Source organism: Saccopteryx bilineata, unplaced genomic scaffold (genome assembly GCF_036850765.1).
Source record: "Saccopteryx bilineata isolate mSacBil1 unplaced genomic scaffold, mSacBil1_pri_phased_curated manual_scaffold_29, whole genome shotgun sequence".
In the NCBI taxonomy this organism is placed as follows: Eukaryota; Metazoa; Chordata; class Mammalia; order Chiroptera; family Emballonuridae; genus Saccopteryx; species Saccopteryx bilineata.
The window spans coordinates 388,508-413,468 of record NW_027095455.1 but is presented as its reverse complement, the minus strand read 5'-3'; the positions used below and the strand labels follow the sequence as shown (position 1 = coordinate 413,468).

Sequence of the window (24,961 nt, the reverse complement as noted above, 5' to 3'; positions counted from 1 at the left end):
AAATAATCTTTGATAAAGGGGCCAACAACACACAATGGAGAAAAGAAAGCCTCTTCAACAAATGGTGTTGGGAAAACTGGAAAGCCACATGCAAAAGAATGAAACTCGACTACAGCCTGTCCCCGTGTACTAAAATTAATTCAAAATGGATCAAAGACCTAAATATAAGACCTGAAACAATAAAGTACATAGAAGAAGACATAGGTACTAAAATCATGGACCTGGGTTTTAAAGAACATTTTATGAACTTGACTCCAATGGCAAGAGAAGTGAAGGCAAAGATAAATGAATGGGACTACATCAGAATTAAAAGTTTTTGCTCAGCAAGAGAAACTGATATCAAAATAAACAGACAGCCAACTATATGGGAACTGATATTTTCAAACGACAGCTCAGATAAGGGCCTAATATCCAAAATTTACAAAGAACTCATAAAACTCAACAACAAACAAAAAACAATCCAATAAAAAAATGGGAAGAGGACATGAACAGACACTTCTCCCAGGAAGAGATACAAATGGCCAACAGATATATGAAAAGATGCTCAGCTTCATTAGTTATTAGAGAAATGCAAATCAAAACTACAATGAGATACCACCTCACTCCTGTTAGATTAGCTATTATCAACAAGACGGGTAATAGCAAATGTTGGAGAGGCTGTGGAGAAAAAGGAACCCTCATTCACTGTTGGTGGGACTGTAAAGTAGTACAACCATTATGGAGGAAAGTATGGTGGTTCCTCAAAAAACTGCAAATAGAACTACCTTATGACCCAGCAATCCCTCTACTGGGTATATACCCCAAAACCTCAGAAACATTGATACGTGAAGACACATGTAGCCCCATGTTCATTGCAGCACTGTTCACAGTGGCCAAGACATGGAAACAACCAAAAAGCCCTTCAATAGAAGACTGGATAAAGAAGATGTGGCACATATACACTATGGAATACTACTCAGCCATAAGAAATGATGACATCAGATCATTTACAGCAAAATGGTGGGATCTTGATAACATTATAAGGAGTGAAATAAGTAAATCAGAAAAAAACAAGAACTACATGATTCCATACATTGGTGGAACATAAAAATGAGACTAAGAGACATGGACAAGAGTGTGGTGGTTACCAAGGGTGGGGGGGGAGGGAGGACATGGGAGGGAGGGAGGGAGAGAGTTAGGGGGAGGGGGAGGGGCACAGAGAACTAGATAGAGGGTGACGGAGGACAATCTGACTTTGGGCGAGGGGTTTGCAACATAATTTGATGACAAAATAACCTAGACATGTTTTCTTTGAATATATGTACCCTGATTTATTAATGTCATCCCATTACCATTAATAAAAATTTATAAAAAAAAAAATACCAAGGACATACTTCAAAGATATAGAACAAATATTCCAAAAAATTCATATGGAACCAAAAAAGAACACAAATAGCGTTAGGTACCTTGAAAAGAAAGAATAAAGTGGAAGGTATCACACTTCCAGACATCAAGTTATACTACAAGGCCATTGTACTCAAAAGAGCTTGGTACTGGCACAAGAATAAGCATATAGATCAATGAAACAGAACAGAGAACCCAGAAATAAACCTGCAGCTTTATGAACAATTGATATTTGACAAGGGTGGTGATAGCATACAATGAAGTAAAGACAGTCTTTTTAACAAATGGTGTTGGGAAAATTGGACAGCTACCTGCAAAAAAATGAAACTAGACCACGAACTTACACCATTCACAAAAATAAACTCAAAATGAATAAAGGACTTAAATGTAAGTTATGAAACCATAAGCATCTTAGAAGAAAACATAGGCAGTAAGCTCTCCGACATCTCTTGCAGCAATATACTTGCTGATTTATCTCCACGGGCAAGTGAAATAGAGGACAGGATGAACAAATGGGACTATATCAAACTAAAAAGCTTTTGCACAGCTAAAGACAATATGAACAAAATAAAAAGGCAAACCACACAATGGGAGAACATATTCGACAATACATCTGATAAGGGGTTAAAAACCAAAATTTATAAAGAACTTGTAAAACTCAACACCAGGAAGATAAACAGTCCAATCAAAAAATGGGCAAAAGAGCTGAATAGACACTTCTTCAAAGAGGACATACAGATGGCCAATAGGCATATGAAAAAATGCTCAACATCACAAATCATTAGAGAAATGCAAATTAAAACCACAACGAGATATCACCTCACACCAGTAAGAATGGTGCTCATCAACAAAACAACACAGAGTAAGTGCTGGCGAGGATGTGGAGAAAGGGGAACCCTCCTGCACTGCTGGTGGGAATGCAGACTGGTGCAGCCACTGTGGAAAACAGTATGGAGATTCCTCAAAAAATTAAAAATTGAACTGCCTTTTGACCCAGCCATCCCACTTTTAGGAATATACCCCAAGAACACCATAGCACAGTTTGAAAAAAAGAAATGCACCCCCATGTTTATGGCAGCATTGTTTACAATAGCTAGGACCTGGAGACAGCCCAAGTGTCTGTTAGTGGATGAGTGGATTAAAAAGCAGTGGTACAGGCCTGACCTGTGATGGCACAGTGGATAAAGTGTCGACCTGGAAATGCTGAGGTCGCTGGTTCAGAACCCTGGGCTTGCCTGGTTAAGGCACATATGGGAGTTGATACTTCCAGCTCCTCCCTCCTTCTTTCTCTCTGTCTCTCTCTTCTCTCTCTCTTTCTGTCTCTTTCTCTCCCTCTCTCTCTCATCTCTAAAAATGAATAATAATAATAAAAAACAGTGGTACATATACACAATGGAATACTATGGGGCCATGAAAAAGAAAAAAATTATTTTTTGCGACAACATGGATGGACCTGGAAACTCTTATGTTAAGTGGAATAAGCCAAGCAGAGAAAGAAAAATATCATATGACCTCATTCAGTATGAGGAATCTGACGAACAATATGAACTGAGGAGCGGAATAGAGACAGAGGTAGGATCAAAGGGTCCAGACAGAAAGTGGACAGAGGGAAAGGGGATGATAGAGTGACAGGATGGGACGAGAGCAGAAAAGCAAATCCTGGAGGGAAGCGGGAGGGAGTTACGGGGAGAATGTATGAGGAACACAGGTGACAGAATCTATGTAAACACAATAAATTAATAATAAAAAAAGTAAAAATGGATATACTGAAATTTCTTTTATGTGGACAGGAATAAGATAGCTAACAAGACCAAGATTAATAACAACAATGGAGGTGGTTGGCTTCTGCTCTGCTGATACTCTTGCTCTGAAGACTGCAGGAAAAAATTACCCTTATATTTCAAAGACATGCTATTGTTAGATAGGATAGACAGGCACCAGGGCAGGAAAAGGGGAGGGGGAACAAAGGGGGTTTTATCTCACCCACTGAAGGGGATGGTCAGCAGTCACACGGTCTACCAGGAAAAAATCACCAGATGTCCAAATGGCCTTGAAATACTATATGTTAGTCAGAGTATCAGTGAAAGGGAACCTTGTAAGTTACAGTTAAAAAATATATGGACTCTAAGACCCCAACAGGTAGCAGAACTCAGACGAGCTGAGTTGCCCACTTGTGTCTTGTGCCAAGTGCACAGCTTTGCTTAATAAACTGTTTGCTTTGCTTGAACACTGCACCCTGTCTCTCACCTGAATTCTTTGTCACCTGAGAAGCCCTCTTGGACCTGAGTTTTCTCTGGTGCCATTATCAGGTACCTTACTGTAGATGCAAAAGACCAGAGACAGGCTCACATAAAGTAAGACTTTGACCTTTGTTAGAAAAAAATACCTCCCTAGTACATGACTACCCACCATGAACTGCTTGCTTTTAGTTAGAAACTTCTAATTTCAGACTGTCCTGTGTGGTATTTTAGGTCTCTGAGTTTGTAAGGCCACCATGCAGGCCACCCCAGAGCTTCTCAGATTCAGCATGTGGCCCCCTATTTTTGACTACATCCTCCTCAGAGAGACGCTGGCTTCCTAGAGTAGTGACCCCTGTCACAGTAAAGCCCAAGCTTTACATCAATCAGGGATCCCCTATTCGACTCCCTGTGCAGTGGGACACTCCTGCTTAACAGCAGGCTGGCACCTGTTTGAGACTACTCTAGAGGGGGCTATGTGGATTCTACTTATTTGTACTGAGACAAATCGCCACTGGAGGAAAGACACGACCAACAAGTGTAAGAATCACACAGGCAGATCATTACTCACAGATCATATGTTGTACCTGGGTACAGCTTATGGGGTCCCATCAGTGTGCTTGTCTAGCTGTCCTTGGTTAGAGCAGCCAGCACAGAGACTACACATTCAATGTTGGAGTCTGGGTGACTAACTACAGCTGGGGGCCCCTTGGCTTTAGTACCCTTTCTGGCATACACCTTCTAATAGGTGTTAATCTCTGGATTATCACATTAAGCCACTTTTGGGGATTTCCTTGCAGGGAGCTCTTTTTTGTTAATTTACAGGATTGTCACATTAAGCCACTTTTAGGGAGTTCCTTGCAGAGAGCTCTTTTTATCTAAATATAATTTCACACACACACTAAGTGGGCCCTGAGCTAAGGGCATGGTCTTGCCTATCACATCCCTATACACTAGATTAGCTCCCAGCCAGAGGGTGTAGCTTATTCACTTACCTTAGTAGCTTTTAATATTATATCCTAACATTTTTATATATCTTCTATAATTTCTATATTTTTATATATTTAATTACTATAACATTATATTACTGTAACATTCTACCTCTTGGTCCTGGTGAGCTATAAGCTTTCTTGATTATAGCATGCCTGTACAGGAATGCTTGTTGTGTTCATGTTGACAGGAAGGTAGATAATGGTGGGGAAAGTGAGGGAAGAGAGTTGGACACTGTATTTTATGGAACTTGGAATGTCTGCTCCAGGGAGAAGCCTCAGGGTTTTATTTAGTCTGATCTGATAGAGGGCTCCAGTATTCATAGACTTGGTGGCATGTTAGAGGAAACTACTGTGTCCTGAGAAGTCCATTGTCCCCTCAGCCCTCAAGCTCAGGTTTGGGAGGAGTTTCCCCAAGGCACTGCCCATCAGGTGTTTTGGGGAAGCAAGAGGGAAATGGTTCCATTGTAGGAGAGGCACCATGGGAGTCAAAAATGGGCAGGAAACTCTGGGAGGTACAGAGCTGAGATAGTTTACAGCAAGAAAAGAAAGTGCATCCCAGCCCAAAAATACAGACATGGTCCTAACAGAGATCTGGACTTTTTGTTTATTTGTTTGTTTGTTTGCCATGTCTTCTGCCTTTCTCCTGAGTGAAAAGCAGGAGGCATATTGAAGATTTACTACTCAATTTTTCTTAGGATTTTAATTTTTTCCCATTGATTTGAGAGAGAGAGAGAAAAGCATGCACTCGTTGCTCCTCTTAGTTGTTCCATTCAGTAATGTGCTCATTGGTTGTTCCTTTTAGGTGCCAACAATGGGGCTCACACCTGTCACAGTGGTGTTTGGTACAATGCCATATGCACTGAGCTACATGGCCAGTGCCCCATTGTCGGGAGCCGATCAACGACTGCTGGCTGACAAGGTCACAGCAGGAGAAGACCCACAACTGCTGGCTGACAAGGTCACAGCAGAAGAAGATCAAAAACTGCTGATTGACAAAGTCACAGCAGAGAAGACCAACGGCTGCTGGTTGACAAAGTCACTGCAGTGAAGACCAATGGCTGCGGGTTGACAAAGTCACCGCAAAGGAAAGGCACAACGATACTTCCCCCTTTGACTTTTTGAATTAATCTGGCCTTATATCCCCCCTTTTCTGGGTGTGTGCTATTATTTATAGCACAGGGATAATAGTACCGTGCTTTCCCTGTAGATTCGTAGGAATTTCTTTGGAAATGAGACAGAGGGTGTGAGTTCCACAGAGAAGCCTATAAGCCCCTTGGCCTGGGCTCATAGACATAAGAGGCTGGCTATGATATCCCTCGTAAAGGGTTAAGTTTGTAGGAGAATTTCTTCTTAATCATGTTAGAAAGAATAGATTGTGACTTGTGTATGGGTAGAAGGCAGTGGCTGTGCACAGAGCACTTTTCGGCCTTCACTTAATTCATCATTTTTCCTCCCTAGCCTTTTCATGTGATAGAGTAGAGAAACATTCCTTTCTTCTTGCTTATTTGATCTGCAGATAGTGGTACACTCTGAGAAGAATATAGTTAGAACTTAACTAGTGTGTGAATATAGTAAATAAATAAAATTTGACTAGACAATAGAATCTTAGGAAAGGAGTCATGGAATGGCCCATTGCGTGGCCTGGGATGGGAACGCAGTCAGCAAGGAAAGAATGTTTTGCTAAGAGAATTGTTTTATGACTGAAGGCAGTTGCTGGGCTTTCTCAGTGAGACACTTTCATGAGGTTTGTGTACTTTCCAAGATTTTTTTCTTCAGATAATGAGAGGAATGTGGGGGGATCCACAGAAGCAATAGCAATAAATGTCTTCTGAAATTATGTTGCTACTAAGCTATCTTGCAAGTGCACTCTATATATCTTTAAGTAAAAGTTACTCTTAATGTTATGTCAATTTCTTAATGGGTAAGCCTTTTGTTATCTTGTGAGAAAAGTTAGGACACTGCATAAACTCAAGGCCATTTGCCTGAGCAAGCGGTGGTCCTTTGCTAATCCCTAATGATTTTGTCTGTTAATCTCTCTCTGCCCCTTGACTCACAACAACAGTAAAGTTGAGTTATTAGTTAGTACTAATCCTTTAAAAAGCTTTTATCGATGTAGTTATTGCTATTCAAGTTATTTTATAGTTGTACTTTGAGTGAATTGCCACCTGATTTGTAGTTTATAGATATAAATTAACTGTTATCTGGAAACATGTAAACATAGTGAAACAGAAGCAATGATTAATACCATGTAATTGTAACTTGGTGTGTGTGTATAAAAAAGGAGCTGTACTAGCATTTGGCAGAGATGCCTGGCAGTAAATGCTAACTAGAGAATAAAGAGAAAGAAAAGAATTCGGCTCTCTCACTCGAATTTCGCCGATGCCGTCTCCTCCCGTGGGACCCCTGGATCCCCCCCGGGGCTGGACCCCGGCACCCCATAGGCTTTTTTTGGTAGTTTTCTGAAGCTGGAAATGGAGAGGCAGTCAGACAGACTCTCGCATGCACCCGACTGGGATCCACCTGGCATGCCTACCAGGGGGCAATGCTCTGCCCATTTGGGGCATCACTCTGTTGCAACCAGAGCCACTCTAGCATCTGAGGCAGAGGCCATGGAGCCATCCCCACCTCCCGAGTCATCTTTGCTCCAATGGAGCCTTGGCTATGGGAGGAAAGAAAGAGACAGAGAGGAAGGAGAGGGGGAAGGGTGGAGAAGCAGATGGGTGCTTCTCCTGTATGCCCTGGCTGGGAATCGAACCCAGGACTTCCTCATGCCAAGCCGACACTCTACCACTGAGCCAACCGACCAGGGCCCCATAGGCTTTTTAAAAAATTTTATTTATTCATTTTAGAGAGGAGAGAGAAAGGGGGAGAGAGAGACAGAGAGGGAGAGAGAGAGGAGAGAGAGACAGAGAAAGAAAGTGGGAAGGAGCTGGAAGCATCAACTCCCATATGTGCCTTGACCAGGCAAGCCCAGGGTTTTGAACCAGCGACCTCAGCATTTCCAGGTCGACGCTTTATCCACTGCGCCACCACAGTTCAGGCCCCCATAGGCTTTTTTAATGTAGTATTTTAATCATCATTCATTTGAAGTTATTTTATATTTCCAATTGTGATGTGTTTGGGGAGTTATTTAGAAAATGTCATTTATGCCTTAAAGCATAAGGAGATCATGTGTCTCTTTTATTAATATTTTTTAGCCTAACCAGGCAGTGGCGCAGTGAATAAAGCATCGTACTGAAATGCAGAGGACCCAGGTTTTGAACCCTGAGGTCCCTAGATTGAGTGCTGGCTCATCTGGCTTGAGCATGGGCTCAGCAGCTTGAGTGCATGGTCACTGGCTTCAGTGCAGGATCACAAACACGACCCCATGGTTGCTGGCTTAAGCCCAATGGTCACTGGCTTGAAGCCCAAGGTCTCTGGCTTGAGCAAGGGGTCACTGGCTCTGATGTAGTACCTCACTCAAGGCCCATATGAGAAAGCGATCAATGAACAACTAAGGTGCTACAGTGAAGAACTGATGCTTCTTATTTCTCTCCCTTTCTGCCTGTCTGTCCCTCTCTGTTCCTCTCTCAACCTATATTTTAGGTTAATGGCCCTGAGAACCAAATACACATTTTATATTCTTTTAACCCTGGAAGCTTGTTGGATGTTGCTTTCTGTTGCTCGGTAATCCCTTTTCAATATGCTTGAAGTGTACCTCTCTCTTGTCACTCTGTCCATGGTAGTTTCAGAAGAGAACTTAAGTACAATCACCTTAGTGTTAACATGAAGACTGCAAGGAACAGCTTGTTGATACCTTACCTTATTTCTTGTGTTTAATAGGTTTTGGGGTTTCCCAACAAAAAGTAATCTCTCAGGTGTGTCACATATTCTCAAATTAGCTGCATGTTATCCTTGTCACTTTTTTAATGAAGTGAGAAGCAGGGGAGAGGCAGACAGACAGACTCCTACATCCCATCTGACTGGGATCCACCCAACATGCACAACAGGGGGCAAAGCTCTGCCCATCTGGGGTGTTGCTCTGTTGCATTTGGAGCCATTCTAGCACATGAAGTGGAGGCAATGGAGCCATCCTCAGTGCCAGGGCCAACTCTGCTCCAATGAAGCCTTGGCTGTGAGAGGGGAAGAGAGGGATAAAGAGAAAGGAGAGGGAAGGGGTGGAGAAGCAGATGGGCGCTTTTCCTCTGTGTCCTGACCAGGAATTGAACTTGTGACTTCCACATGCCTGGCTGATGCTCTACTGCTGAGACAACCAGCCAGGGCCTGTCCATGTCACCTTTAAGAATCCAAGATTCTGGCCTGACCTGTGGTGGCACAGTGAATAGAGTATCAATTTGGAATGCTGAAGTTGCTACTTTAAAACTCTAGGGTTGCCGGGTAAAGGCACACATGAGAGGCAACTACTCTAAGGTGATGCTTTCTACTTCTTCTCCCTTTCTGTCTCTCCTCTCTTTTCTCTATAATAATCTATAATTTTTTTACAAAAATCTAAGATTCTGTTATTCAGGTTTTTGAAATGTCCTATATATGCAATATAACCTCATTGTCTTGTATTCTTGGGAATATAAATCTTCCTTGAGCATGTATTATTATACGTTGAATATCTCTTGTCCATCTGATTATTTCACCTGATTATTAGCCCAGCTGATATAAATGTCAAAGCATGAGGAAAATTTTAAATTTCACCCCCCACAGTGTTGATGAGCTGGCATGTGACATGAATGGCTGGGGCACTAACTCCTGGAGAGTCCGGCAGCTGAGATCATGGACATGTGTTGGCTAAGGGTGAGCATTATTTCTGTTCCCTTTGTCAGTTACTTGGTTTATTTTGTGGAGTTTTATAGAATATGGTAGTGCTGTGAGTAATGTTTCTCTCTTCTACATTTACATTGGTAGTGAAATACATATTTTAGCTTCCTTCTTGAACTTAGGGAGCTATGAGATTTCCTTTATGGAGACCTGGCTGTGTTTGCATTGTGAGTATCAGGTTCAGCTCCTGCTTCTGACATGCAGCAAGTGGGGTCAGGCATTTGGCTCCATGTCTGAAGTTCGGTTACAGGGTCTTGGTTACAAATCAGGAGTCTGTCTCCAGGGTCTGTGGTTAAATCTGTATTCTGTTGTGCATCTGGGGTCTGAGGTCACTCTGCATGTAACCTTGTATCCAAGTTCCAGTATAGTCCCACGAGCAGCTCCAGTTCTAGGGCCTGATGTATGGACTCTGGTGTCCAAGATGCCATCAGTTTCTGGCATTGGTGTTTCCTAGTCTCAGTTGGCTATGTAGACCAGTGTTTGGTGTGCAGTGCCGAGTCCCCATTTTGGTTTGGGAATTGGTCCAGTGCTCAGCCTCAGTTGACTAGAGTCCTTGGGGTCCTGATTCTGTCTAAGGTCTCTGTTCAGTAATGGTTGTTATGTTCACATTTGCAGGAAAGTAGATACTGATGGGGAAAAAGAGCAAAGTGAGTTGGAGAGTCTATTCTATAAAACAGAATATGTGGGCTCTGGCCATTTGGCTCAGTGGTAGAGCATCGCCTCTAAGTGTGGAAGTCCTGGTTTGATTCTCGGCCAGGGCACACAGGAGAAGTGCCCATCTGCTTCTCCACCCTTCCCTCTTTTCTTTTTCTCCCTCTCTTCCCCTCCAACAGAAGAGGCTCCATTGGAGCTAAATTTGCCTGGGTGTTGAGGATGGTTCCAGTTGCAATGGAGCAACATCCTAGATGGGCAGTGCATTGTCCCCTACTGGCCTTGCTGGGTGGATCCTGGTCAGTGGCATGTGAGAGTCTGTCTCTCTGCCTCCTCGCTTCTCACTTCAGAAACATACAAACAAACAAAAAATGGTATATGTGTGCCTGGGAGAAGCCTCAAGGTTCCATTTAGTCTTACCTGATAGAAGGCTCCAGTATTCATAGGTTTGATGGCACATTAGAGGAATCCATTGTGTCCTGAGAAGTCCATTGTCCCCTCAGCCCTCTGGCTCAGGTTTGGGAGGAGTTTCCCCAAGGCACTGCCAGCCAGGTGAGAGGGGAAACAAGAGGAAAAAGGTTCCATTGTAGGAGAGGCACCATGGGAGTAAAAAAATGGGTGGGAAACACTGAGGTTCAGAATCCAGAGTGTTTATGGTCAAGAAAGGTCATCCTTCCCAGCTGAAGATTAGACACATGGTCCTAACAGAGATCTGGGCCTTTTGTTTGTCATTTTATTCTGTCCTTCCCCTGAGCGAAACACAGTGACCACATTGTGAATTCATCATTCCAGTTTCTATAGGTTTTCCAAATTTATCCGTTTATTCGAGACAGAGAGAGAGAAGCACTCACTCATTGCTCCACTTAGTTGTTCCATTTAGTTATGTGTTCTTTGGTTGCTCCTTTTAGGGGCCGACAATGGGGCTCACACCTGTCACCTTGGCATTTCAGAAAATGGATTATGCACTTAGCTGCATTGTCAGTGCCCCATAGGGTTTTTTTTAAAATTTATTTTATTTTATTTTTTTACAGAGACAGAGAGAGTGTCAGAGAGAGGGATAGACAGGGACAGACAGACAGGAACGGAGAGATGAGAAGCATCAATCATTAGCTTTTTGTTGCAAATTGCGACACCTTAGTTGTTCATTGATTGCCCCCTCATGTGTGCCTTGACCGCGGGCCTTCAGCAGACTGAATAACCCCTTGCTCAATCCAGCGACCTTGGGTCCAAGCTGGCGAGCTTTTTGCTCAAGCCAGATGAGCCCGCACTCAAACTGGCAACCTCGGGGTCTCGAACCTGGGTCTTCTGCATCCCAGTCTGACGCTCTATCTACTGTGCCACCACCTCGTCAGGCCATAGGGTTTTTTTTAATGTAATACTTTAATTATCTTTCAATTTGAAGTTATTTTATATTTCCAATTGTGATGCATTTGGGGGGTTATTTAGAAAATGTCATTTATACTTAAAACATAAGGAGCTCGTAGGTCCCTCTTATTAATATTTTTTAGGTTCTTGGCCATGACAGCAAGACACATACTTTATATTATTTCAAACCATGAAGCTTGTTGAAGGTGGCTTTCTGTTGCTTTGTCATCTCTTTAAATATGTGTGAAGTGTGCTTCTCTGTCACCCTGTGCACATGCCAGTTTCAGATGAGAACTTAAGTACAAGTACCTTAGTGTTAGACATGAAGACTGCAAGGAGCAGCTTGTTCACTCCCTTACCTTATATCTTGTGTCCAATAGGTTTTTTGGTTTTTCAACAAAAAGTAGTCTGTCAGATGTGTCACATGTTCTCAAATTAGCGGCATGTTATCCATGTCACCTTTATGCATCTAAGATTCTGGTCTGACCTGTGGTGATGCAGTGGATGGAGCATTGATTTAGAATGCTGAGGTTGCTGGTTTGAAACCTGAGGCTTGCTGGGTCAAGGCACAGGTTAGAGGCAACTCCTTTGAAATGATGCTTTCTGCTCCTTTCCACTTTCTATCTCTTTTCTCTAAAATCAACCAATATATTTGTAAGGTATTTTTCCCCGCCGAGAAGGAAGGAACGGGCCAGAGCCGCAAAGTGTGGAATAAGTAAATGGCTTGAGTACAGAGCGCATATCCTGCCTGGCAAGGTTCCCTGGCCCCGAGGAAAGAAAGATGGAGGCTAGGGAAATTGCACGGATTAAACCGCGTGGGAGATATTTAAAGGGTCCCTCTAGGGAAGTGGAGCTACTATGACGTGGTGAAATTTCACTGGCTGGCAGACTATCGCTTCTTTCCAAATGGTTCCTGGGAAGCTTCCTTTGGCGGGCTTGATTGTGGGCGGTCCTAGCCAAAGTGGGCGAGTCTGAGTTCTCCACATGAACATCCCTCTATCCACCAACCGTACAACATTTATTCCAAAAATTGTAGATTCTGTTATTCAGTTTTTTTATTTTATTTATTTATTTATTCATTTTAGAGAGGAGAGAGAGACAGAGAGAGAGGAGAGACAGAGAGAGAGAGAGAGAGAGAGAGAGAGAGAGAGAGAGAGGAGAGACAGAGAGAGAGAAGAGGGAAGGAGCTGGAAGCATCAACTCCCATATGTGCCTTGACCAGGCAAGCCCAGGGTTTCTAACCGGCGACCTCAGCATTTCCAGGTTGACGCTTTATCCACTGTGCCACCACAGGTCAGGCTATTCAGTTTTTTGATGTGTTCTATACACCCAGTATGACCTAACTGTCTTGTATTCTTGGGAATATCAGTTCCTCTTGAGCCTTTATTATATATTGAATATCCTTGTTCATCTTATTATTTCACTTGATTATTAGTCCAGCTGCTAGAACTTTCAAAGTATAAGGACATTTTTTTTTAATTTCATTCCCCACAGTGTCAATAGCCAGGCATGTGACATGAATAGCTGGGGCATTAAGTCCTGGAAAGTCCTGCAGCTGAGATCATGGACATGTGCTGACTAAGGGTAAGCTTTATTTCTGTTTCCTCTGTCACTTACTTGGTTTATTTTTGTGGGGTTTGTTAGAATGTGGTAGTGCTGCTAGTGATGTTTCTCTATTCTACATTTACATTGGTAGTGAAATATATTTTGAAGCTCACTGCTTGGGCTTAAGGAGTCATGAGATGTCCTTTATGGAGTCCTGGCTGTGTTTGTATTGTGAGTAGCAAGTTCAGCTCCTGCACCTGTCATTTTGCAAGTGGGGTGTGTCGTTTGTCTCCACGTCTGAAGTTCAGTGATGGGGCCTTGGTTATGTATCAGGAGTCTGTCTCCAGGGTTTGTCATTGAATCTGTATTCTGCTGTGCACCTGGGGTCCCTTTGCATGTAGCCTCTTATCCTAGTTCCAGTGTGGCGCCCACGAGCAGCTCCAGTTCTAGGGCATGACGTATGGACTCTGGTGTTGAAGGTTCCATGTCAGTTTCTGACATTGGTGTTTCTTAGTGTCAGTTGGGTCTGTTGAATGGGGTTTGGTGTTCAGTGCCAAGTCCCCTTTTTGGTTTGGGGGGGGTTGCTTCAGTGCTCAGTTTAAGTCGTCTAGGGTCCTTAGGGCCCTGATTTTGTCTAATGACTCTGGTGTCTGTTCAATAATGATGTTGAATGGGGAAAGAGAGCAAAGCGAATGAGAGATTATATTCTATAAATCTCAGAATACCTGCTCCAGGGAGAAGTCTCAAGGTTCCATTTAGTCAAATCTAATAGAAGGCTCCAATATTCGTAGGCTTGATGGCACATTAAAGAAATCTGTTCTGTTCTGAGATGTCCATTGTCCCCTCAGCCCTCTGTTTCAGGTTTGGGAGGAGTTTCCCCAAGGCACTTCTGGTCAGGTGTTTTGGGGAAGTAAGAGGGAAATGGTTCCATTGTAGGAGAGGCACCAGGGGAGTCAGAAACACTGGGAAGTTCAGAATTAGATTGTTGATGGTAAAAAAAGGTAGTCTTTTCTAGGTGAAAAATAGAAACATGGTCCAAGGAGATATCTGGGTTTTTTACTTTGTTTTATTTTTCCCTTTATTTTTCTGCCTTTCTGTTGAGAGAAATCCCCTAGGCATATTGCAAATCTATCACAGCTTTTTCAATTAGATTTTTACATTTTTTACATTGATTTGAGAGAAAGAGAGAAGCATGAAATCATTTTTTCAATTAGTTGTTCCATTTAGGTGTGTACAGCTTGGTCACTTCTCTTACGTGCTGAGATCTGTGACAAAACCCACAACCATACACTGAGCCATCTGGTCAGGGCACCGTAGGCTTTTTAAAATTATTATCTTTCAGTTGATAAAATTATTTTAAAACTCCAATTGCAATGTATGTTATAGGTTATATAAAATAGTATTGTGTAAGTGTAAGGACTTCCTGGTTTATCTGTTAGTAATGATTTCAAGGTCAATTGTCATGAGAGGAGGAAATGGGTTATATAATTTCAAATCTTTGAAGTTTGTTGTCACTTGCTCTATAGTGTAATGTGGTCCCTTTTAAATGTTTCCTCAGTGTGTGTCTCTGCTGTTAGGTTGTGTGCATCTTGGGAACAACACCTTGGTGGCTGTCAGGAGGAACAGGGGTGGGTACAGTGCATTATATGTCAGTGGTTGTATTACAGGAATAAAAAGAGGACAAAAATGCCCAGACAACTTGATGAAGAAAATAGGACTTATTTAGCTGGTGGAACAGTTTAACCCCCAAAGAGGCAAATAAGCATGTTTTCCCCAAAGTTAAAGTTTTTGCATCTTATATACCTTTTACAGAATACAAGTTTTTCATGCAAGGAGCTCGTGATCCCTTTGTCTAGAGGTATAAGTCACTCCCATGACTCCAGGATGGGAGGGTGAACTTAGGTGGAATCAGAGGATAAGCGTTGGAATTTTTAATTAAGGTATGTAAACATTGTTTCTTAAAAGCTTTTGAGAAAAGGGACAGGGGTTTTCAGATAAGTTCTATCTTCTTTGCTCTGTGTAGCAAGTGGCCCCTGGCACCCTTTCAGAGAACTATAGGAAGTAGTTCATCTAGAACTGGCTGACTCCGTTACCCCTGCAGGCTCCCTTCCCTTGCATTCTTCTTGTTTTTTCCTTCTCAGGGAAGAAGGGGCCTGCCCCTCCTTCCTCAGTTGATCCACTTACCTGCTTATGTTAACTAAGTTTTCTATCTCTGTACTTTCTTTTTTTGTGGTAATCTATTGGTTCTGAAAGAGGTATTTTCTATCCCTGAAAGAGAAAGTTGGATGAAATCCATGGTTATTTCCTGGCCGGTAGCTCAGTTTGTTAGAGCATCATTCTGATACAACAAGGTGGTAGGCTTGATCCTCAGGGGACATCTAAGAATGAAGAAATGCATGAGAACATTCATATTGTCATATTTGGAGTTTAGCAGTTCTAACAGATGTGAGTGCCATACTATAGTAGTCTGAGTTTTCCATTTCCTAACAATATATCAGGAAGAGTTTATTTTTACAAGGTTAGGTACCTGGTCTTGTCAAAATAAGAAACATGAAAACTGGGAAATTATCTGAGCCAAATGACTCTAAATGTTTGGAATGAAGATCTCCAATCCTGCACACTGTCAGTGTAGCAATTTCTATTTTAATTATTTACTTTCTTTTTCTTTTTTTTTTTTTTTTTTGCACTTTTCCTAAGTTGGAAACAGGGAGGCAGCCAGACAGACTCCCACATGCGCCCGATCGGGATCCACCCGGCATGCCCACCAGGGGGCGATGCTCTTCCCCTCTGGGGCATTGCTCTTTTGCATCCAGAGCCATTCTAGCACCTGAGACAGAGGCCACAGAGCCATTCTCAGCGCCCGGGCCAACTTTGCTCCAATGGAGCCTCAGCTGCGGGAGGGGAAGAGAGAGACAGAGAGGAAGGAGAGGGGGAGGGGTGGAGAAGCAGATGGGCGCTTCTCCTGTGTGCCCTGGCCGGGAATCGAACCTGGGACTCCTGCACGCCAGGCCAACGCTCTACCACTGAGCCAACCGGCCAGAGCCTTTATTTATTTACTTTTTAAAATTCAATTTAGAGAATGCAGAGACAGAGAAAGAGAGAGAGAGCAGGGGGAGGAGCACAAAGCATTAAGTTCCATATATGCTTTGGTAGGTGATTCCTGTCTTTTTATTGATTTTATTCGTTAGAGTGTGGAGAGAGAGAAGCAATTTTTTTTTGGTTAGAGAGACAGAGAGAGGGACCGATAGTGACAGGAAGAGAGATGAGAAGCACCAATTCTTTTATTTTTATTTTTTTAATTCATTTTTAGAGAGGAGAGAGAGAGAGAGACAGAGAGGGAGAGAGAGAAGGGGGGGAGGAGCTGGAAGCATCAACTCCCATATATGCCTTGACCAGGCAAGCCCAGGGTTTTGAACCAGCGATCTCAGCATTTCCAGGTCGATTATCCACTGCACCACCACACGTCAGACGAGAAGCACCAATTCCTTATTGAGGCCCCTAGTTGTTCATTGATTGCTCTCTCATATGTGCCTTGACCAGAAGTCTACAGCAGAGCAAGTGACTCCTTGATCAAGCCAGCAACCTTGGACTTCAAGCCAGTGACTGTGGGGTCATGTCTATGATCCCACACTCAGGCCTGCAAACCTGCATTCAAGCTGGTGACATGTGCTCAATCCAGCGACCTTGGGGTTTTGAGCCTGGGTCTTCGGAGTCCCAGTCCAATGCTCTATGCACTGCAGCACTGCCTGGTCAGGCACCATTCCCATTTTATAGAATAAAAACAGGCAAAGAAAAGTTGAGAATCTTGTCTTAGATTGCACAGCTGGTGAGGGCAGAGCTGAGATTCAAACCCACTATGAAATTATCTGAATTCCATGTGCTGTACAGCGGGAGATTCTCACCCTAAAGGGGCAGTGAGAGAGTAAGGAAGACCAGGTGCCCAGACTGACCCAGGCAAATGGACATGCACATGTTCCTCTCTGGCTTTCACCTCTCATTCTACAGAGGTCAGATGAAACTGGGATAGGAGCCAAGAGAAGCCAAGGGAGGGGGGTGGTGAGCATACTAGGAGAAAAGACTCCACTTTCTGTGAGTCAAGAAAATCCCTTTCCCTGGTGAGTCTCTCAAATTCCTCTCCCTGGGAAGTAACCCGAGTAGACTGACTTCAGACTTCCATGTTACCATGGGTTGAGTTTCTGTGCCTGATAATGAGTTCTCTGTGGCTTTCAGGGAATTCTCTGCTTTCAGTGATGGAGGGTGGGGATAAGTTATGTGGACATCATAGTTTTATGGAGACAAGATTTATTAGAACAGGAGGCCAAGAAAACATGTAGATTGGTGTTGACATTCCCACAGCACTTAAGGAACTGTTTGGATAGCTCATCTCTTGTCATGAAAGTGAAGAACTTATTTAACCAGTTACTTCTTTACTAATTGCAGTGTTGGGAGGGTAAGGGGTCAGTAGACTTCCTGTGAAATCCCTTCAGAGCTGGGGTATGACCTGTGTAACAGCTATGACTGTGGAGATACAATTCAATGCTAAGGACTCACTCACTCTCCTTGCAAACATAGGGCTTATCCCCTGAGTGTGTCCTCTGGTGTGTGAGGAGGTTTGACTTCTGTGAAAAGCCTTGCTCACACTCCCTGCAAACATAGGACTTCTCCCCTCAGTGTGTCTTCTGGTGTCTGAGGAGGTTTGACTTCAGTGAAAAGCCTCGCTCACACACTCCTTGCAAACATAGGGCTTCTCCCCTGAATGTATCCTCTGGTGTGTGAGGAGAGTTGACTTCTGTGAAAAGCCTCTCTCACACTCTGTGCAAACGTAGGACTTCTGCCCTGTGTTTTCTGGTATGTAAGAAGATGTGACTTCTGAGTACAGCCTTGCTCACATTCCCTGCAAACATAGGGCTTCTCCCCTGAATGTGTCCCCTGTTGTCTCAGAATATGTGACCCATAATCAAAGCCTTGCAGACACTCTCTGTACTTGACAGCTAAAATTCTCGAAATTCCTACTCACATAGACAGTTTTTCTGTGTCTACTGAATTCACTTTCTGGCCTCTGCTGGGCGCTTCCTGCATCATTCTCTCTTGCTCACTAGAGCTTCCCAGGTGTCCTTTGGGAGGTTTGAAAAAGGCCCTTAAAATCCTCCTTGGCCTGGTCCTTTTAAGCCAATGTTTGGACTTTTCTTTGACCTTTTGACCTTCAGCTTTGTCATCCCAGTTGTGAGTATCAGAATGTTTCTGCTGCTGATTTGGATTCTCTGGGCAGGGATCCTCTGATTGGAGCTGTTTTCTTGCAGATGTTCCTGGGAGAATCTGAGAGGGGTGATTGCGTCCCACATGTTGGCTGAGTAATTTCTGACTAGAGAAGGCCAGAGAGCAGGAGAGACATGGGTGTATCTCTGGCTGTGGTTCTGCTGAAAGAGAACATTTTGGTCAGGACAGATGTTGATAAGGCTTCCTGGGTCATATTTTTTGCCTGTTAACACCTGTCCCACAAGTCATTCTTATGGGGTTGACAGTGTAATCTCTGTCTCCCACAAAGTGTTTCTTTACAGTCTGCTTTCTATTCTCATTTTTATCTACTATATCTTCTTTAGAAATCCAAAAAGCCCATATCAAGGGTCCTTTCTACGCTTTGCCAGATGAGGGACTTTCAAGTAGCATCAGGGGCTGTTTCACTCCTTGTATGGGTGGAGCAATGCTGACCTTTCCTATATACATGTAGGTTTTAACACAGTTATTCAGAAAGACCACTGGCCCCAACTAGGAATTGCTTCCCTTACAGTTTCTCACAGATAGACTGAAAATATGTCCTTCCTCAAACCTCACATCAAATATTCATTCTTGATTTTATTCAGTGTCAGCCCATTTCATATACAATTGGAAGTCCTGTTTCAAAATATTTCCACAACCATACTTTTTAAAAATTGATTGATTTTAGAGAGACAAAGAAAGGAGAAGGAGAAGGAGGAAAAGGAGAAAGAGGAGGAAGGACGATGAGGAAGAAAAAGAAGAAGAAAAGAAGAAAGAAGAACAAGAAAGAAGAAAGAAGAAGAAGAAAGAAAGAAAGAAAGAAGAAGAAGAAGAAGAAAAAGAAGAAAGAGAGGGACCTCTCTCTCTCTCTCTCTATATATATATATATATAGAGAGAGAGAGAGAGAGAGGCATTTATTCATTGTTCTACCTAGACATGCAGTTATTGGTCATTTCTCATATGTGCCCTGACCTGGGCTCAACCTTGATATTACAGGATGGTGCTCTGACTGAGCTAACCAGCCAGGTCCCCCAAGCATACTTCTTACATGCTTGACTCCTATCTTTCTCCAGCTAATCCACCATCCTCTCTCACTTAAAGATAAAGTAATCTCTGAGAGGATTTTCCACTAAAGTGGTTTTTACCAAAAATTAACAAAGCAAATCTTAGAAAATAAGCCACCCTATAGCCAAGAACAGCACCATCATCCCACCTCACTCAGGAAGGTCCCCAGCATCTCAGCTTGGATCACAGCACTGCATTCCAGGCTGCTGGGCATCTATCAGACCTCTGCTCTTACCCTGTATGCTAGACAGGAGTGGCCCTCAGAAAACAGGCCCTAACCGGTTTGCTCAGTGGACAGAGTGTTCGACCGGCATGTAAAAGTCCCAGGTTCAATCTCCGGTCAGGGCACACATGAAAAGCGACTATCTGCTTCTCTTTCCCTCCCTCTCCCTCTTCTCTCTCTCTTTCCCTAGCACAGCCAGTGGCTCGACTGGTTCGAGCATCAGCCCAATAGCTCAGATGGTTCAAGTGTTGACCTCAGGCGCTGAGGATAGCTTGGCTAATCTGAGCGGGGACCTCAGACTGGAGTTGCTGGCTGGATCCTGGTCAGGGCACATGAAGGAATCTATGTCCCTTCCTCTCACTTAAAAAAAATTAAATCAAAAGTAAAAAATATAAAGATTTTTCCTAAGAATCAAAGGCATATGAAATGAGTTGTTTATTTCTGAAGTATCTGATTAGAAATCTTACTGACTTTAGAGTGTACCATAAAAATTTCTAAGGTGAGTGCTCTATATTCTTTCCATTTTGAAGAACAGTTGTGCCCACCTCTAGCTGCTGTGAGCTCTCTCTTCTGCTTGCTGCCACACTTGATGCCCAGCTTCTGGCCAAACTTGTCACCGTACCATACTAGCAGCTCACAGTCTGGCTTGATGACCTGGCAGGTTTGGTAGAAAATCTGCCTGCAATACTGAAAGGCCACCAGGTTCTGCTCTTCATTATCCTGGGCACAGTTTACATACCTGGGATTGAGGCAGGTGAAAGAAAAGGAACACACAATTGATGAGTTCCTATTACCTCTCAGATTCATGTCCAGTTCTGCACCTCACACTCAGGCTCTGATGTCACCCACTCCCACAGTGCTCCCGGAGAACCTCCTGTTCAATGTCTGAGCCTGTCACAATGTCATATGACTTCCTATCTTCAGGTCCTGCTTATGGTGCTCATCCTGCCTAATACCATTTTCCAAAGCCAGTTCCAGATTTAACCTCCACCCTGATTGGCCATAAAACCCAGTGACCTCTAGCTTCTCTAAACTAAATCAGTTCCTGTTTTATATGACAGAACTTGCTACTTGAAGTTGGACTCTGTGTCTAGATTAGTTCACAGAATTCAATGCTGAACCAAAGTCCATCTTTTCTTGAGAGGCCTTTATCCATTCTCCTCACATTTTATTTAGGTAGCATTTGATTCCTTACCCAGATTTCCATAAAAACTTGGAAGTCTCCCCCACTGAAGTGAGAAGTGAGGAGGCAGACTCCCACATGTGCTCAACAGGGATCCACCCAGCATGCACAGCAGGGGGCAATGCTCAGCCCATCTGGAGTGTTGCTTCACTGCAACTGGAGCCATTCTAGTCCTTGAGGCAGAGGCGGAGGCCATGGAGCCGTCCTCAGCACCCGGGCCAACTTTGCTCCAATGGTCTTGGGTGCGGATGGGAAGAGAGACAGAGAGGAAGAAGAGGGGGAAGGGTGGACAAACAGATGAGTGCTTCTGTGTGCTTTGGCTGGGAATCGAACCTGGGACTTTCATGGGCTGGGCCAATGCTCTACCGCTGATCTAACCAGCTAGGACTTGGAGGTTTCTTTGTCTTAGCAAAATCATAAAGAACAATAATAGCTTATTTACATTCTGTAGCCTCTGATAAAAGAGCCCCTCAGGGAAGTGGCCCATGATCATTGCTCTGCAGGCTTCAGAACTCAGTTCTAGTTAGAAATGAGGCTGGAGCCTGACCTGTGGTGGCGCAGTGGATAAAGCGTCGACCTGGAAATGCTGAGGTCGCTGGTTCAAAACCCTGGGCTTGCCTGGTCAAGGCACATATGGGAGTTGATGCTTCCAGCTCCTCCCCCCCTTCTCTCTCTCTGTCTCTCTCTCTCTGTCTGTCTCTCCCTCTCCTCTCTAAAATGAATAAATAAAAATAAAAAATAAAAAAAAAGATACATAGAAATGAGGCTGGAATAATTTACTGCCCTCACAGGTTTAGGCCAGTGGTCAGCAAACTGATTAGTCAACAAAGCCAAATATCAACAGTACAATGATTGAAATTTCTTTTGAGAGCCAAATTTTTTAAACTTAAACTATATAGGTGGGTACATTCCTTATCGAGGTAGCGCCCACACATGGTGTTTTGTGGAAGAGCCACACTTAAGGGGCCAAAGAGCCACATGTGGCTTGCGAGCCCCAGTTTGCTGAGCATAGGTTTTGGCTATCCTTGGTTTAGGTATCCTCGCACTCTGCAATTCTCGAAAAATAGAAAAATCATAGTTAAATATTTCTAAATCAATTGTTTCACTGTGTCTGCAATTACTGCACCATAAGAAGATGGGTTATATGACCTGTTTAAGTAATGAATTCCTTCCTCCAAACTGGAATATAGTAAGGGCATGCTTAAATAATGTTAATTAGATCAATTAAAATGTAATCCAGGCCCTCAAAGTTTTTTTCATGTGCCTAAATATTTTCTAGGATAGAGATTTATATTTTGAGGACATATGCTTTGTTTTATTGCCTTTTTCTTATAAATACATCTTGCCTTGAAGGAGCACTGAATGGAGAAAAAAGAGGAACAGAGGATTGAGGGAGACCACTGAGGGAGGCATGATGAGAAGGAAAGATGTATGGGCTTGTGATGGATGAGTGTTCTCCATGACTTCCTGAAACTTCTTGGCCTTACCTCATCCAGTTGGCCCAGGATTCATCCTTCCCATCCACATACTCGTGGCAGTTTCTCCCTTTGGTGATCCGCATTTCAGGAAGAAAATATAAAGGTTTTTTTTCAGGTGAGGAGGTAATAGAAGAATTATTTTACCCTACTGTCAATAAAGCTCTTTCAGCTTGTACGCATTGCCACTCTGGACCACATGATACTTTTCTTACTCATCATTTCTGAGTTAACCTGACCAATCATGGCTGGGAGGAGGCATTCTTTTATGTCTGTACCACTTTGCTCCCACTTAACCTGTGATCCTCAACAGGAGCTCCATGGTCTGCAAAGTCCACTCAGTACCCAGAGATAACCATATTGTCTTCATCCATGTCCTAGTATGTAGAAGGGCAGGTCCCACCAAGCTATGGGAGGGATGTGGAAAGCCACAAGACAGGAGAAGAGGTAAATACTTCTCACCTGCCAGGAGTATCCGTTGTTGCCTGCCTCTTCATCTTCTGTGATCTGGCCCTCATAAGGGCCAAAGTGCAGACCCACTGGCAGAGCAGATGCCTCATTCCACACTCCAAGCCCAGCCTCAGGGATGCCCAATGGTCTGATTCTCAAGCCAGGGGGCAGAATGAGGGCTGCGTGGTATTGATGCCCCTTATCCACTGCACTGTCTTCTACAAATGTTGGGGGCCCATGCATGGTACAACTGTCAATGAAGTAGTTCTGACACTTCTCACAATCTGGAGGTGAGAGCAACAGGGATTAGGGAAGGTGTAGTGCATGTTCCTGGATATACAGAGCCTCAGAGAGAACTCAGGCACTCACATTATTGAGCCTCAATTCTGTAATGCAGGTCCATAGAGAAATGGAATGCTCTAAGGGCCAAATAACCAGATGAAATATTTTATGAAGATATAACATGCTTTATGAGGGTCTCTTACAGAGGTAGTCATCATCCTGGGGCTTAATGATCTCTTGGTACACATGGCCTTTTCTTTTTCGTAGGCTACACATCTTTACTTCAGTCTCCTTTCTCCTGAGTTCTAAGTTGGAGAAGAGTGAGTTTGGTGGAGTCTAGAGTGTTAGTCCCTATTTTGTCAGAAAACACACAGTCTCCTTCCATCAAATTATTACCTGTCCTTCTATATACTCTGGTATTATGCTTTGTCAACTATTGGCTCAGAGAGCCTCTACAATAGTAAACCTCTACACTGACTACAGATGGACAATTCAACCTTTGTTTCTAGATCTTCCCATTATGAGGTATAACTTCCCAACTTTATTAAGGGCATATTATATGTTAGGTATTGAGGAAAGGCCTGGTATACAACACCAACAGCGTATGGTCACTATTATCAGAGATGTATTTATTGGACAACTTTTATGTGTCAGTTCTTTTACATTGAATTTAAACCCTAGCCAGTGGCTCAGTTGTAGGAGCATTGGCCCAATGTATGTCCCAGGTTTGATTCCAGTCAGGGTACATAGGAGAAGCGACCATCTCCTTCACCACCCCTTTATCTTCACCTTCTTCCCTCCTCCTTTCCTGTAGTCAGTGGCTCAGTTGGTTTGAGCATTGGCCCTGGGTGCTAGGGGGATGGCTCGGTTAGCCGGAGCACATCATCCTGAGGTGCTAAAACACAGCTCAGTACACGAGAATTGGGGTTGCCAGGTAGATCCTCGTAAGCGTGCATATGGGAGTCAGTCTCACTATCTCCCCTCATCTTACCTAAAAAAATAAATAAATACATACACAAATAAACAAATTGAATTGAATACTGTCAAAGAATACATGCACGTATCTTCACCTTATACATCAGCATTCAAGAGCTCAGAGAATTTCTAAGATTTGCCCAAAGCTCCAGGGCTAAATTCACTCTCAGTTTAGTAGAGCTTAAATCCAGGCCTATTCAAAGTCCACCCCACATACCTAGGCCATATTTATTAGCCTTTCTAGAGGACTCAGAGGAACTGAAATCTGCAAATAATTTTCTCTTACCCAATTTCATCTAGAGTGTTTTCCAGAGAGTCTTGCTTCTCCAGGATGGACTGTGATGCTGAGGACCCAAGTTCTGAAATCCCAAGGCTGACAGATTCAGTGTGGGCTAATCAGGCTTTAGTGCAGGCTCACCAGCTTGAGGACAGGGTCACTGGCTTGAGCGAGTGATCATAGGCATGACCCTATGGTTGCTGGCTCAAGTCCAAGGTCGCTGGCTTGAGCAAGGGGTCACTCACTGTGCTGTAGCCCCACAGTCAAGGCACATATGAGAAAGCAATCAATGAACAACTAAGGAGCTGCAGTGAAGAATTGATTCTTCTCATCTCTCTCCCTTTCAGCCAGTCTGTCCCTGTCTGTCCCTACCTCTCTATCTCTCACTAAAAGAAAAAAGAAAAAAAAAAGATTGGCCATTTATGTAAAAAATATAATAAAGTTCACTTAACTGGACAGAAAGTCCATTTTTTTTTTTTTTGTATTTTTCCAAAGCTGGAAATGGGGAGAGACAGTCAGACAGACTCCTGCATGCGCCCGACCGGGATCCACCCGGCACGCCCACCAGGGGGCAATGCTCTGCCCCTCCAGGGCATTGCTCTGCCACGACCAGAGCCACTCTAGCGCCTGGGGCAGAGGCCAAGGAGCCATCCCCAGTGCCTGGGCCATCTTTGCTCCAATGGAGCCCTGGCTGCGGGAGGGGAAGAGAGAGACAGAGAGGAAGGAAGGGGGGAGGGTGGAGAAGCAAATGGGCGCTTCTCCTATGTGCCCTGGCCGGGAATGGAACCCGGG

The 24,961-nt window shown here is 43.6% G+C and overlaps 1 pseudogene; it reads right to left on the bottom strand.

The window, feature by feature from the left end:
- Positions 1-17,529: 17,529 nt before the first annotated feature.
- LOC136318300 (histone-lysine N-methyltransferase PRDM9-like) lies at positions 17,530-24,243 on the bottom strand (annotated as a pseudogene).
- Positions 24,244-24,961: the final 718 nt, after the last annotated feature.